This window comes from Armigeres subalbatus, chromosome 3 (assembly GCF_024139115.2).
Source record: "Armigeres subalbatus isolate Guangzhou_Male chromosome 3, GZ_Asu_2, whole genome shotgun sequence".
In the NCBI taxonomy this organism is placed as follows: Eukaryota; Metazoa; Arthropoda; class Insecta; order Diptera; family Culicidae; genus Armigeres; species Armigeres subalbatus.
The window spans coordinates 136,136,085-136,149,687 of NC_085141.1; the positions used below are offsets into that span (position 1 = coordinate 136,136,085).

At 39.5% G+C, this 13,603-nt stretch overlaps 1 protein-coding gene across 5 annotated transcripts in view; it reads left to right on the forward strand.

Annotated features, from left to right (window-relative positions):
- The first annotated feature begins 2,555 nt into the window (after nt 1-2,555).
- LOC134220370 (uncharacterized) overlaps nt 2,556-13,603 on the forward strand; it is a 1,038,156-nt gene continuing 1,027,108 nt past the window's right edge. For 2 of the 5 annotated variants that reach the window (XR_009981878.1, XM_062699412.1), the window contains exon 1: nt 2,556-4,510. The gene's annotated coding sequence lies outside the window, so the exon portion shown is untranslated. The remainder of the gene's footprint in view (nt 4,511-13,603) is intronic. The other 3 variants (XM_062699413.1, XM_062699414.1, XM_062699415.1) reach the window with 3 other exon arrangements.

A 13,603-nucleotide genomic window follows, 5' to 3' on the forward strand; every position in this document is an offset into this window, starting at 1 on the left:
GTTCCTCATCCGGTGCGAGGTTCTAAACCCATTGGTTATTGAAAATTTTGATAAGCTAATCGAACGAAACTTCCAATCAAAGTTTATGACACTGTACTACTGGTACATGAGCCTGGAGGTTGACCCTTCTTCGAATGTTTCTAATCGTGCTTGCTTCTTAGACTCCTCCAGTTTTGATCTGACCATGCGCCAAGAGATCCGTGGAATACCAGATTCGCACCAATTTTTGCAAGCAAATACAGCCATGTCAGTTGCGACAAAAGTTTTTTCACCGACGGGTCAAAAACAAATGGATCCTCTGGATTTGGTGTCTTAAGTGAATTTCATAGCGCCGCTCATAAGCTTCAAAATCCTTGCTCCGTATATGTTGCAGAGTTAGCGATTATACACTATGCATTAGAGCGAATTGCCTCTCTTCCCTCTTACCAATACTTCACGCTTAAAATCAATAACACAGAGATATGTTTGCTTCACACAAAACGGACCTAATGCAGAACAGCCCCTAGATGAGCGTCAGTTACACAGCCACAAAAATAGCTCGTGTGGTTTTGTTTAAGCTTGGATTTCAATATTTTCAACAGTATTTGGTTCCTCATGAAACAAGGAATCTGTACAAACGTTTACATGTTGAAAAGGACCGTTATCACGACCGTACGAAGCATTTTTGTGCCTGTGTAACTGTCGCTCATCTAGGTGATGTTCTGCATTAGGTCCGTTTTGTGTGAAGCAAACATATCTCTGTGTTGTTGATTTCCTGAGGGAAATACGCACCATATTGAGTGCTCTAGCGAATCACTTTTACACTATCACCTTGGTATAAGTCCCTTCACATTGCCCGATTCCGGGTAATGAAAGAGCGGACTCACTTGCCAAGGTGGGCGCTATGGAAGGCGATATTTATGAGCTCACAATCGTCTTTAACGAATTTTTCTTAATTGCTAGTCAGCTGGCAACGAAGATGGGATGAAGGAGATTTGGGTAGATGGTTACATTCCATTCTCCCACAGGTATCGAAGCAGCCTTGGTTCAAGGAATTGGGTATTAGCAGAGATTTTATTAAAGTAATGTGTCAGCTAATGTCCAATCACTACTCATTAAACGCGCATTCCTTCAGAATAGGGCAAGCGTCTGCTGTCTAGCAATCGATGCGGCTGCGGTGCAGGCTATCAAGACATCAACCAGGCTATCAAGACATACTGTGTGGGACTGTCCCGAATACGATGTTGCCAGGTCCGATTTATGTGCATCCCTCCGGGCCCGAGGAAATCAGAAAAAGAAGATATTCGAGATGTGCTGGGTAAGCTTGACCTAGACTACATGGTCCTTAAATACAAATTCTTGTAAAGGTCCAATACTTGCGTTTAATCATCTGTCTGTTGTAAGGTCATATTCTCCTGTCTAAGCAACCCACCCCCCTCCGCTCGGAAAACAGTTTGCTTGTATCATTACAGTTATGTCCTGAATAATCTACGTCAAACAACAAAAGCACCGCTACATCGCTGCTCAGGACAATGAAACAACCCTTGGCACTATCCCACCCCTTTTTCTTCGTTTTTTGTACACCCTAACCTCGACTAAGCCGCGAGTTTTTCGGCTCCCCAAAACTAACATTAAAACCTAAGACGCACATTATTGATTGTAAACAAAAATCAAAAGTATAACGGCTCCGTTATGCCTGCTGGCGATTGAGCCTTTAAAAAAACGCAAAATAAAAAAAATATCAGTTTGTCCATTTCGAAACATGTGCTGTGAATATGCAGAGCCAAGATATTTAACAAAAACATGATTTTCGTACGGCCGAGTTGCCGAATAATATGCAATTAATTACAAATCATGTCATGATTTGTGTTTAACTTCTAAGTTCACAACAATTACCTCTCCATATGAGGTGCTAATTTGATGTGAGCAATATTTCAGTAATTTTTATTGATAAAATAGCAATTGGCAAATAAGTCACATCCTTTGGTCCAAATCGGAAAGCAATTGATAAACCTAACAACTTGTTGCTGTATAGCAGAGCCTTAACCGCCAACGTGAACATCCCTCGCTAGAACTATCTCCGAGACTTTTTCAGCAAATTGTGTCTGTCCGACCAGCTGCAGCTATACATATTATCTTGCTCATGATGTACACAGAGAGAATCATTGCAACATCATATGAACAGAAGAGAGCCCCAACTGAACCACGCTCCAACCATCATTGCAATCTATGTTGCTGTTGAATGCGTCTTGCACCAATAATGCTGCGGAGCAGCCGACCTTTTTGCAAAACTGCCTTCGACCGACCAACTGTCCGACGACTGCCTACTCTGTGCGGGGCAAAATCTCGAAAGTTGCTCATGATGGGCTGCTAGACGCGTGGACCGACACTCCCGCAATTCGACAGTGAGCGCGTGATGATGGAGAAAATTCCAAAGCGAACGAGAGACAATCCGCGCGGCAAAGAGAGTGCTCCACTGACTGACTGACGACGGCCCACAGAATGCTGCTGATCGTTGGGGAGCTCGAATTAAAGCTCCACAATAACTGTATCGTTAGTATTGTGGAGTGCGCGGCATCGTTCGGTCGGTTCTTTCGGGCTTCTTTCGAAGTAGAGACTCCCAAAAAAAGGGTTAAAAGTTATTCGCGCGCGCGTTGGCACTTTTTTTATGTGTGCCCTGCAGTCTCAGCTGTGCAATGGGCTCTGAGTAGGGGCTTCCCTGGATTGTGAATTTCGTGCGGATTTTCTTGGGGCTGGAGTTGGAGCAAGGGTGAAGTGCGTTCGGCCCGCCGTTGCAATCGCTGCCGCCGTTCTGTGGTGTGAGTGATTTTACAGCGAAGAAATCCCGTCTCGGTGCGAAGTCGGTGAGTGGAGTCGCAGCCAACGAACCGGTTGTCATATGTTTGGTGTGTTGTTCCCGGTTGTTTTACGGCGACCGGTACGTGGTAGTGTGTGTCGTCATATCGATCACGACAATGGTTTATGAATGGGTTTGAAGGGAGTGAGACGCGTGGCGGTGAGCTGCAATCCCAACGGCGACTACGGTCCAAATAGTTTCTGCAAATAGCCTCAGGGAGCTCTGCTGAATTGAACGTTGCGTGGTGAGGTCTTGTGGTTCAGAAGCAAGGGTGGAATATCGATTCACTCGACGATTGAAGATCTGTTAGATCCATTAAAAGTGTATGCTGTTTGCCCAGTGCCATAGCGCGGAGAGGCACGACTGTGGTATAGCGAAGTCGTGTCACGGTGTGGTGAGACGAAGGACAGACAGACAAGCAAGAACAGAAGAGGAATTTGTTGTTGGAGTTGCTGCGCAGCATAGGAGTGATGAGTAGTGGTGAGAGTCACGAAGCGAACATCTATTCCGGTGCATGTTTGCTATCAATGGGGACACCTGGAGGTTTGTGCCGTAGTGTTTCCTCTTTGCAAAGAATATAGAGAAAGCAGTTTTGTAAAATGGATATGTTCAGCTGCGCAAATATTGTAACCACGGCAGGCGGAAACTAATCAGAAGTGTCTGACTTTGCTTCACTATTATAGATGGGGATCTAAAAATAATCACATGGGACTTAGCGCTGGTTGTATTCTATAGACCCGAAGCGGAGAAAGTTGTTTCAAAACAAAAAGTGTCAAAACGCGTTGATCCATTTATCGTCTTGATAAAATGCAAATGAGTTCGAATTATGTAAAGGAATGGTGATCTCGGGTAGAAATTCCACCATTTGTGAACATATGTTCGAGTGATCTTCTGAGTAGTGGGGATCCAGTCGACCACTCTATCGTTCTCTGCACCCACTTCATTGTTTTTGTTTTGTTTCGTTTTCAAATCGTGGCTTCCCCATGATGTGGAGCATGCCGCCGACCAGTGTGTATAGTGGGGATGAATAGTTACGAAATCGCATCAAGCCGCCTTGGCGAACGAAAAGCAAAGCAAAACACGTTGACGAAAAACGCAAGCAAACCACGCAAAAGTGCTACACTCTCAAGGTTGCTTGGAGGAAAGGAAAATATGTAGAAGCTGAAGTAAAATTCCGCGAAAAAGGTTCATAGAAAGCATAAATAAGCAGCGTGAACAGATGCTGAACAGCTCAAAAACCGTATAAACGTTTCATGTGATATTAAGGCAAACGTTCAGAAGTGCAAACGTGAGTGAGTGACGTTTGTGGTTGCGGTGAGCCGTTACATCTGAGTAGGCGCGCAGATCCAGCATCGCTTTTCGCAGCAAACACGACACGAATAAGGAAACGTGCTGGGCTACTGCGATTGCTTTTGGATCCCTTCGCAGTGTGTGCTCCGTGGAATGGAAAATCGAGATCTTGTGTGCACGATTGCGAAAATATACAAACAAAAAGAAGATCATGATGCCGTGACGGAGAAGACGTACGTAGATTGCATTACGACGTCGGAGTTGGATTAATTTTCTGCTGTTTGCGGTTATCCCTCGCTATATAGCTGATTTACGTTGTGCGTTTACTTTACACATATTTGCGGTAAGCGCGCGTACAGACGTACTTGCGCCCAGACTCACAAGGTAAGTGCGGAGAAGCATCGAATATGGGTTTCTTAACGGCTGCGATTACGCGAGCGCTGAGAGATGAAGTTATGGGGGGCCGACGAGGGAGTGAGGCGGGACTATTAAATTCATTATTGATTTGTTTGGAAATTCGGTCGGCTAGCCATATGCCGGTGGCGGCGCGGTGGTTGAAGTTCGAGTTTATAATAATTTGCTTAGCCTTTCGGCACGCGCCACGGAGTTGCTGAGGCGGATCAAAATTGGGGAAGACCTTGATTTTGAAGAATGATGTGAAGCTGTACAAGGTGATGTAAATATCGATTGCGATAAACTTCCATACTGTTGGTCTTATACTGATCTAACAAATTAATTTCTAGTTGTAATGAATTACATATTGTGTGTATGTCAATATTTTATGTAAGCGCTTTGTGTTGTGGTAAATGATAATTTTATTCCAAGTCTCGTCTTAGCTCTCTACTATACCTACCTATGCCATGTGCTTGGGCATCCCGGATAAAATTGTACCATTGGATCAATAGTATAAACAATTGATTTACCATATAATGTACAGTATACAACAGAATATATTGTTTTTTTATGGTTGCACATATCGTATCCATTCTGTGGATACTCCAATTGACTATATTTTTAATTGTATAAAAATCTTTGAATTGCATATTAAATTTATAAAAATATTTTACCCTTAGTGCCACCCGGATAAAAATGTACTATTGGTTCAAAAGTGTAAACAATTGAATTACCATACAATGGACACTATACAATAGGATATATTGTTTCTTGATGGTTGCACAGGTTGTATCAACACTGAGGATACAATACATCAACATATATCTCTAATGTAACAATACTTGCAATTGTTTTTGAAACGTTTTCGTACATAAGATTCATACATTGATAACTTTTGAAACGTTTCTTTACATTGCATATAAACTATATAACAATTTTTGCCTCATAGCGCCAAATATGCATTTTTTCCCTTTAAATTGCATTGTTGAACAGTAAAGCTGTCACCACTGAGAAATCAAAAATCGTATTGTTTTACTATACAAATACAATACAACCCATTGTATTTTGAACAGTTTTGCTCGGATATTTCAACAATATATTAACCATACACTCTATTGTGTGACGAAAAAAATGTATGGAAAAATCTCAGATTTTGTATAGTTACGATACTTAACAACCCGTACATTCTATTGCGAAAACTTCATTTACATTTGAGTAAATGGTTCATAACAATGCATTCTAATGTATTTCTATGGTTTCATTTACAATATAATCTATTGCTAATTTAATGTTATTAATAGTAGTGTTACAATAAATTTTATTGTTATTCTACTGTATTTTTTATTCGGGCAGTGTCTGCAATATGCATTATTTTTCCTTAAATTTCATTGTTTAACGATAAAACTGGCCTAATTCAAAAATAAATTATTGTATTGTTTTACAATAAAAATACAATTCAAACTATTGTATTTTGAGCATTTTGATCGGTTATGTCTACAATATATTTACCATACAATGTATTGTTTAATGAAAAAAAATCAAATTTTGTATATTCTATTGCGAAAACTTCATTTACAATTCAGTAAATAGTTTATAACGATACATTCTAATGTATTTCGATGGTTGCATCTACAATATATTCTATACCAAATTGATTGTTTTGAACGGTAGTGTTACAATACAATTTATTGTTTTTCTATAACATTTTTTACTCGGGTATTTGGTGCGCGCTAGCGTTGCATGTTTCTTCGGTTTTTCGTCAAAAATTATCAAGATTTTTTTCATCCGAATTGATTAAAGCAGTGGCGTAGCTACGGGGAGGGTTTTGGACATAAAAACCCCTCCCCCTCCAGAGACAAAATTTTTGGGAGAACCCTCTTAAATTAAAAAAAATTCGGCTGCGCCGCTGAATAGAACTTATCCAGTATTGTGCGCTCGGTAATGGCGGCGTTAGTTCCCTCCAGTTTGACATTCAAGAGGTAGACAACATTGGAACTCATCTAGTTTGCTATGGATCATAAAAATTTTGAGAACAACAAAATCAACAGACGTCAACACTCCTACTGTTATAACTGTCCACGCAATCCCAAAAACATTGCTTGCATCTAAGAGTTAGTGATTAGTCCCAAATCAATATCTTTGGTAACGGATGAAAGTGATGCTACTCTCTTACAATAGTCTTGGCTTGTACCACCTACGAACTTGTGCGAACTGCCAAATGCCAATGCTAATGCTGACAAAATCAACAGACGTCAACACTATCTTTGACGAAAACAAGGATTTACGTTTTGGATATTATTTAAGTTTAATAAAAATGTTTAATTACCTTAATATTTTATTATTTTTTGGCTTAGAATAAGTCAAACAAAAGATACTTTACGGGCGGCTCCTGGAAAGTTTTTTTTTTCAATTTCTCATGTGCGCCAATTGAAGAATCCTGGATATGAATATCTTACATTATACAAGCAAAATGTTACTTTTTTTCATTGCAATTTCATCAACCAAAAAGTGTTCATTGGTTCTCTCGGAATGATATTCTTTCATTTCATAAATCTATTATTCGTGGTAATATTTTAGAATTCTTCTCACGCGTTTGTTCAATGAACCTTCAGATTATTGGACTATTAAAACGATCATGCGTTCATTTTCTTCCCGATTATTCTTAACTTCAATCCATTGACACAGTTTCAAACATTCAGGCCAAATATGGGAAAAATTCAACTAGGCTTGACGACCAATTCGGGTTTTAAATAGATGGAGAATATAATTACACGCAAAAAAAGCGTTCCCGAATTCGTGAACCAGCAAAAATACACCGTGATTTAACTCATGGATTCGGAAACAGCAGTCACGTTTTCCAGAACGTTCCAAAAAACGTGACTGTATTCCCAAATTCGGGACTGTTGTTCCCGAAAAAATATACCGTGAAATCGTTAGTTCACGAATTCATGAACGCTTTTTTTCTTGCGTGTATGTGATTGAACTGGTTTTGCTATTGAAGAATTGGGTCCTAAAGCCCTACCTCGTTTATGGTTGCAAACGATTCTGGTAAAATTCTAAATCAGTAAAAATAATATTTTTGTGTTCAAGACATTTTAAGGCAAATTTTGGGCTGTGCAACATTTCAGAACGAATGAACCATCAGCGCAAAACGTCAGCCCCATATATTACCTGTCAAAGGTTGAGTCAAGTGCCCTGCGGTGTTTTGCTAGTGCGTTTGAATCCGTACGTCAAACAAGACCGAAAATGTCGAGGAAGCATTTTTCATTTATTTTTCAATTTCAAATTAAACAATGTTCTTCTGGTTTTTGAGTCTAAAGAAAAACTGACACGTTTGGAATGATTACCTTCATCGTTCCCTGAAAGAAAATCGAATATCGATTCTTCATTTTAGGACCCAATTGCTCTTCTCTCTCGTGAGTTGCTCATGTATTTCAAAAGGGAGCATTTTCTTCAGTTTAAGTAGTACACATATCTTCCCTTGTTTGGCCTATCTTCTTCTGATGTGTTATTGTTCACTTGTCGTAAGACGAGTTTGTACAATCCATTTAATTCCACCACTTAATTGTACCTTGACAGATACGTATTTCGACCTCAACAGTAAGGTCGTCTTCAGTGTCTCGTACTTGACTCTCGATGTCGAGTCAATTACGAGACACTGAAGACGGAAACGGAAGCAACGCACAACTGTCATTTTTATTATTTCAGCTTTGTTGTACTTTTCAATGAAACCTATTTCTGCGCAACATATATGATGTGAATGAATTTTTAAGAACCTTTTTTAACCCTTTAAGGGCCATTCTTAACCCTTCAAAAAATGTCACCCGCGAAAAAAAAAATGTTTTTTTTTAAATTTTTTTGAGCATTATTTTTTTGTGTTTTTCTAATACAGCATGCATGAAATAGCAAACAACCATATTTCTAGTAATAATGTTGTTCATTTTCTAATCATTACGTGGTATAGAGAATAAAAACCACATTTTTCAAGAAAACTTTGATTGCAGCGTTCTCGTAAAAGCGCAAATATGCGCAAGCAAATCACTCACTAAAAGGTGGTACCAGAGTTATATTTCAATCCCCCATTCACAGATGAAGGGACATTTGGGTACATTAGGTTTGCGGGACCATTGGGTCCTAAAATGAAGAATCGATATTCGATTTTCTTTCAGGGAACGATGAAGGTAATCATTCTAAACGTGTCAGTTTTTCTTTAGACTCAAAAATCGAAAAGAACATTGTTTAATTTGAAATTGAAAAATAGATGAAAAGTGCTACCTCGACATTTTCGGTCTTGTTTGACGTACGGATTCAAACGCACTAGCAAAACACCGCAGGGCATTTGACTCAACCTTTGACAGTTAATATATGGGGCTGACGTTTTGGGCTGATGGTTCATTCGTTCTGAAATGTTGCACAGCCCAAAATTTGCCTTAAAATGTCTTAAACACAAAAACATTATTTTTACTGATTTAGAATTTTACCAGAATTTTTATAACAACGGTACAAGTATTCTTGACCGATGCACTATCGTTTGCAACCATAAACGAGGTAGGGCTTTAGGACTCAATTATGATACTTAATAATAATCTATCTATAAATTTTGATAATAATCTTCGCGTGCAAAATAAACCATACTTTCAAAAAGTTTAGGCTTCAAGCTTTGAAATGGTATATAAAACCTTAAATTTGGAGAAAAATTGACTTCATAACATACAAATCAATGTAAGGAATGATTTTTTATTTTCATCAGCTTTTTTCACTTCGTCAGCCCATATCTTTTGACTGAATAAACATAGCGCTTCAATATTTTCCGATTCTCTTATCTAGGGTATATCCAAATTGGAAATAGTAAATTTTCCGATTAATGGCCACCCTTTTCCCCATAGTGCATTCGTGTACACAGGACTCATCGCTTCTAGTATTTAAAAACTCTCCCATATTTTGATGTTATGAAAGAAATGTAATTAATCATTATTAGTAACATTCTTCAATGCGATCCCAGATTGATTCCACATTTAGAAGCTGACATGAGTCACATTTAGAAGCTGAAATGTTTTCCAGTCATTTAGTTTTTCAAATTTAGTGAAAACTGTACCTTTTTCTCTATGTTGATTGATTTTGGTTATTCGGAAAAAAGCAATATTTAATGTCTCTTTTGACAACTCAAACATTAATTTAATATTGTTCTTGATGCTGATTTGTTTATGATGTTCCCAACCATCGGAGTATAAACAAAAGCGTGCGCGACCGAGGGCTCGAACAAAATTTCTTGCCAAACATGTGTAAACAAACTAACCGAGCCTCAACGCCATCGAAGACGACATTGCAATTCACAATCTCATTTTGACAACATGATGGCGCTAGTGTACTCTTGCATGCATAACGACACTAGCGCATAGTGGCATTTTTTGATGATGCTAGCGCTGATTCTGCACGGGATAACGGCGACATGGAAAAGCGGATGATGTGAGGAAACGAAGAAAGCTGACAACGCTCACGCTCACGAGTGAGTATACCAAGGAGGAAATTATTTCAAAACATTTGTCATGGTGCAAAACTTTAAATTTGACTACTGGCAACGCTGCTGTTTTCTTTATTATGGATCGTACGACTGGCAAAAGCTTTCTATGCGATGTGGTGTGGTGTCATCCTCCGGAGAAACACATATTAAGCTGCAATTCGATTGTACTCCAAGCTTGTGGCGTTGAGTTGATCTGTTTACGCAATATTTTGTTTCGTTAGATATTAAACCATCATTGGACATATTACGTGAAACTTTGTTTGAAAAAGTTCACTGAGTATGTGAATATGTACGTTATGTGGAAGATATTGATTTGAAAAATGTATTGGAGGTAACCACTTTTCCTTCGATGGGACACGAACTCATGACCCTACAGTACGCTAGACTGGTGCTTTTAACCAACTAAGCTACGAAGTAGGGAAGTAGGGTAGGGTCATGGGTTCGAGTCCCATCGAAGGGAAAGTGGTTACCTCCAATACATTTTTCAAATCAATATCTTCCACATAACGTACATATTCACATATGAGTTTCATAACATTGTAAATTAACGTCCAAGTCGGGTGGTTTAATCCCCGGAAATAGGCAATTAACTTTGATTGAACTTCACTGAGTAATTATTTGCCATAATAATTAATTGCTAAGAAATTAATTGTAAGTACATTAAGTTTCCTACTTCTGAACTAAAAATGGTTACCTGTTCCATAAACAGGTAGAACGTATGGACGAGACGCCTCTGAAAAAATCCACTGGGAATTCTTCTGAGAGTTCCTCCAAAGAGTTCTTCATAAAATTCCTTCGAGATTTCTCTTTAAGTTCGTCCGGAAATTCCTCCGGGAGTTCCTCCGTGACGTTAAATTCTTGTAAATTTCCTTCAGGAATTATTCCGGAAGTTCCTCCAGAAATTCCTCCGGAAGATCCTCCAGGGAGATCCTCCGGGAGTTCATCGGGAGTTCCTCCGGAAATTCCTTCGCGAATTCATCCGGGAGTTCCTCCTGGTATTCCATCGGAATTCCCACAGGAACTACCGGAGGAATTGCAGGAAGAACTCCCCGGGGAATTCCCGGAGTAATTCCAGATAGAACTTCCGGATGAATTCCCGAAGAAATTTCCGGAGGAATGCTCGGGGGAAATCCCGGAGGAACTCCTGGGAGTATTCCTAGAGGACCTCCCAGAGGAGTTCCCGGAGGAACTGCCAGAGAAATTCCCGGAGGAACTTCTGGAGGGCTTTTTAGATAAATTCCTGGAAAAAAGCCTAAATGAATAAAAAAAAAGCTTGAAATAATTCCTGGAGGAAATACTGGTGGAACTCCTGGAGGAATTTTCATAAGAACACTCGATGGAATACCCGGAGGAACTTCCGGTGGAACTCCCGGAGGATTTCTCGAAGGAACTCCCATAGAAATTCTCGGAGGAACTCCTGGAGGAATTCACGAAGGAAATCTTGGAGGAATTTACGGAGGAACTGTCGGTGGAACTCCTGGATGAATTTCCGGAAGAACTACCAGAAGAATTTCCACAGGAAATCCCGGAGGAATTCACGGAAGAACTCCCGGATGAACTGTTGTAAGAATTTCCGGTGGGATTCCGTGAGGAACTTCCAGAGAAATTCTCGGATGAAGTTCTGGAGGAATTTTCATAAGAACACCTGGTGGAATACCCGGAGGAACTTCCGGTGGAACTCCTGGATGAGTTTCCGGAAGAACTACCAGAAGAATTACCGCAGGAAATCCCGGAGGAATTCACGGAAGAACTCCTGTAAGAACTCCCGGATGAACTGTTGTAAGAATTTCCGGAGGGATTCCCTGAGGAACTTCCAGAGAAATTCTCGGATGAACTTCTGGAGGAATTTCTTGATAAATTCCTGAAGAAAGCCTGAATGAATTCCAGAAAGAAAGCCTGAATGAATTCCCGGAGGAACTACTGGTAGAACTCCCGGAGGAATTTTCAGAGAAATTTCCGGAGTAACTTGGAAGAGCTCTTCGAGGAAGTCCCGGAGGAATTCTCGGAGGAACTTGCGGAGGAACTGCCGATGGAACTACCGGAAGAGTTCTCGAAGGAAATCCTGGAGGAATTCGCGAAATTCTCAGTAATGTTTAGTGGCAAATATTCGAAATTTCCACGGAATATTCTCATGGAATCCAAGATGAAATTTTTCAGAAATTCTCACAGGAAATAACACGAAAGAATTATCTGAAGAATTTCCCGCAGAACTTTGGATGAGTTTGTGGGGGATTTCTTGGACTAATTATTGGTCAAATTTTCGGATTGAATCCCGGAGAAATAGTTGCTGGAATAAAGAATACCTGGTGGAATTTCCGAAGGAACTCCTGGAGAAAGGTTGCATATTGTTTTTTCCTGACTATTTTATAATAAATATTATTCCAGAGGGGATTTGTTTAGAAATTCAGATGTATAGTTCTAGTTTTCTGCAACTTATGGTAGTGCTGAATTTTTAGAATAATTGCGATAGTTGATTTTATATTCATTCTGAATACATTATTGATTTAACCATTATTGTTGTTAAATAAACGCACAACGCGGACGTTGCATTGTGAGCGTCAGTGGCGTAGCCACGGGGGTGGTTTTGGACACAGGCCTAGGTTTGATAATAAATAACACAATAGATTCAAATGGTAACATTTTATTAGCGTAATCGAAAACAAATTGAATTAGAAACGTTCGCTCTTCTGCTAATTTCGACCTCAACAGTAAGTCGAGTCAAGTACGAAACACTGAAGACGGCCTTACTGTTGAGGTCGAAATACGTATCTGTCAAAGGTACAATAAAGTGTTGGGATTAAATGGGATAGTACAAACTCGTCTTATAACAAGACATTACACTGAAAGTTTAAAATGAACTTGATTATCAATGATTTTAGTTTATTTTATAGAATATAAAACTAGTCGAACCTGCCCGATCTTGCTCGGGTTGCTTTTCTCGACCTGTCAACCGTTTTGATTTCACTAGATCGATTTTAAATCGGGCTTTGATGGTTTTCTTCAGAACTCATAGAAACGTAGTATTTTTACATTTATTCTACTTTCCCAGCTAAATGTTCTATCTTTTCGAATATAAAAACACAGCTAACCCCAAGACGCATCGATTAGTGAGGAAAAAGGAAAGGTTATGCCCATAATTTAACTTTTGACCTACTACTACTGTCTTTAAAAACTGCTTACTTACATATATCCAAAATATGAACATTATCTTCAATTGTTTACAGTTGTGAAATCTCGATAAATGATTTCCCTTTTTTGTCCTTTGCTGGGCCACCTCAGGTGGTATTTACTGCAGCTTCAACCTTCCGACCGCAAATATCTCTCGAGGAGGTCTTTCTGTGATCGAAAACCAGTCTTTGATCGAATATATGAAAATCGTACTTTTCCTCTTCCTTCGCCCAACCGACCGGCTGACTCTGGCCTGATCTGTGGCAACATCATTGAATCAATCAAAATTGATTTCATTTCTTCAATCACTCGAATTCCCAGCACCATAACCATTGGCATTGTACGGCACCCGGTGGTGTGTGAGCTGTCTCTGTCTGATTCTGATTTACCATTCT